The following is a 2,692-nucleotide window of genomic DNA, read 5'->3' on the forward strand; positions in this document are numbered from 1 at the left end:
TATTTGAAGTCATTTGTGTTTTCATGTGAATTTGTTCTAGTTTGGTGTAGAATGTTATTGAAATTTTGATGGTGGCTACAGTAAATCAGGAGATATTACTATGACTGCAAACTAATTTCTGGTCTATGAATATGGGGAGTCTATACATCTAATGCTTTTTTCTCCTGTGTTTTGTAGTTAGCATAACCCCATGGTTAGGTTTATCCAGAGGTAGATTGTTTGGTTGTTTGTTTGTTTAGGGGGTTCTAAAGTTTGAGGGTTCTGGCCCATTTCCCAGTATGTTTGCTATTGGTCAAAAACTGCTGGTTTTATATCTTCTGCTTTGTTGAAAGTCTTGGTTCTCAAAGATTTCTGGTCATCTTTAGGGTCTTTTAAATATAGGATATCATTAACAAATAGAGATAGTTGGATTCTTCCTTTACCAAATATATCTCACTTATTCTATGCTCTTTCCTTGTTTCTCTGGTAATGACTTCAAGTTCTATACAAAAAAGAGTGAACCATGGACAAGTATGGCACTTTTCTCATTTTGAAATGAAGCAGCATGTGCCATTTAATTTTGTTCTTATAAGATTGGTAAAATTGAAAAAAAGGTAGCATGGCAGTTCTTTTAAAGCTAGGCATTCTCTGCGGTGGTCAAGGAGCTCGAGCTCTGTTACTCTGAAGCTGGATGGTCAGAACTGCTCATGTGCCAGCATTTCTCTAGGACCAGCCTACCCCGGGATTGCGTGGTACCCAGCACATTCACCTGTCACCCAGCCACCATTCTGGTTTCAAGGCTACATCTCTCCACTGGACCAGTAAGAGCGTTGTCGGTGTTTTGTCCTTGGGCCTGCTTTCAGTTGGGTACTTGAATCCCTGTTCTTTGGTGCACTACTCTCTGGCTGCCGCCCTCACTCTGCACACTCACTGGGGCCTTGGACAAGTGGTTATTGATTACATTCATGGAGACACACTGCAGAAGGCTGTCAAGAGAGGCCACTTGGCACACTCAGCTTTGACCTTTGCTGGGCTTTGCTACTTCAATTACCACAATGTAGGCATCTGTAGAGAAGTTGTCATGCTGTGGAAGCTCTGTCCTCTTGTTGTAGCACTTGATTGTATGCCTCCTTGCCTCTGCTTTATCAATGCTGTTCACCTCACAATGAGGAGGGAATGAAGGATAAATCCATTGGTGGGCAGAATGACTTTTAATTACATGGTTATTTTCAGAATATTTTGTTGAGGAAGAGGTTTGAGGAGTTAGGTTCAACCAGTCATGAGTCTTAGTTCCATATTCCACTACCCGGAGGGAGGACTGTTCATTCATGAATCATACTTCACATGAAATTGCAAAGTATTCCATTTGGAACCTTCCACTCTAGTTCAGATGACACCAGCTGTTGATGGCTCTGTTTCTAGGGGACTTTTAATCAGGAGATGCTCTTAATTACTGAAATTGTGTGTGTGTGTGTGTGTGTGTGTGTGTGTGTGTGTGTGTGTGTGTGTGTGTGTTAGGAAGGAAATTGAGAAAGCTAGATTTAGAGAAGTTCAATTTAGGTAGTTCTCCTTTGTAGGTGGGTTAAAATATGACAGATTGCAAACAGACTTACTCTTCAAATGTATCTCACTAGTGCAGAAATAAGCTGTCCAAAAATACAAGACTAAGTAATAAACTATCTTCCCACCGTGGGAATTGTTAACGAGAAAATATACTCTGAAAAAGAAAAATTTTTAAATAAAATATTATGTAATGAAAAAAAAGGTTGGTAAAATTGAAACCTATTCATCTCCAAATGACTTTTAAGTAATTCTACTCCAGCTTGGTAGATATTGTACTAATTTTGATACATGTGTTGGTATTATATTGGTAATTTCCATTATATTATATTTTGCCTTTATAAACCTCTGTGGGAATGTCTCTATTCTGGGTTGCTCTGGGATATACTCCTTCGGAACACCTGGGCTCTAGGAAACATGTACACTTTGAACAACAGTCCATGCTAGGAGTGAATATCTGTACAAACATTTGTATGATCCAGCTTTAATCACATTGCTAATCAACTGGGGCAAATTTAGCATGCCCACTGTTTCATTTTATATTTCTCTCATGACCAATGAACTGGAAGGCTTTTCTGGACAAGCCAATATATTCAGTTCTTTCTTTTGTAAATTGCCTGTGCTGACTTTTCTCATTATCTTAATTTTTTCTTCTTTGTTTATAAGAGTTTCATGTTATATATACTAGTCACTTATCACCTAAGACACAGAAAATATTTTAATCTCACTGGTAGTTTGCTAATTTTATTCACACAACATTCATTTAATTTAGTGATTAATTTTAAAGTAACCAAAGCTATAGTTTTCTCCATAGATCACAAAGATACTCTACTCCTGGTAGTATGCCTCAATATTGACTATATTGAGTATAATCAATTTGGGGTCTGCCTTTGATGCAGTAGTAGGTGGAATTCATTATTTTTCTCCACAGAATTAGTTACAAGTGAGAAATTGAATAATCCATTTTTCCCTCAATTATTTGTGGCATTATTATGGCAAACCTTGGGTATGAACTTGACACAACTGAGAAGAGGGAACTTCAATTAAAGAATTGCCTATACAGACTGGCCTGAGGCATGTCTATGGGGCCAATTTTTTTTTATATTGGCATGGGGTTGGGGGAGCTCACTGTGGGCTGTACAATGCCTGTGTG

General features: G+C 38.2%; 1 pseudogene; it reads left to right on the forward strand.

The window, feature by feature from the left end:
- Positions 1 to 598: 598 nt before the first annotated feature.
- Positions 599 to 1,188, forward strand: LOC108350235 (succinate dehydrogenase [ubiquinone] cytochrome b small subunit, mitochondrial pseudogene; annotated as a pseudogene).
- The last annotated feature ends 1,504 nt before the right edge of the window (positions 1,189 to 2,692 follow it).

This window comes from Rattus norvegicus, chromosome 2 (assembly GCF_036323735.1).
Source record: "Rattus norvegicus strain BN/NHsdMcwi chromosome 2, GRCr8, whole genome shotgun sequence".
Classification (NCBI taxonomy): Eukaryota; Metazoa; Chordata; class Mammalia; order Rodentia; family Muridae; genus Rattus; species Rattus norvegicus.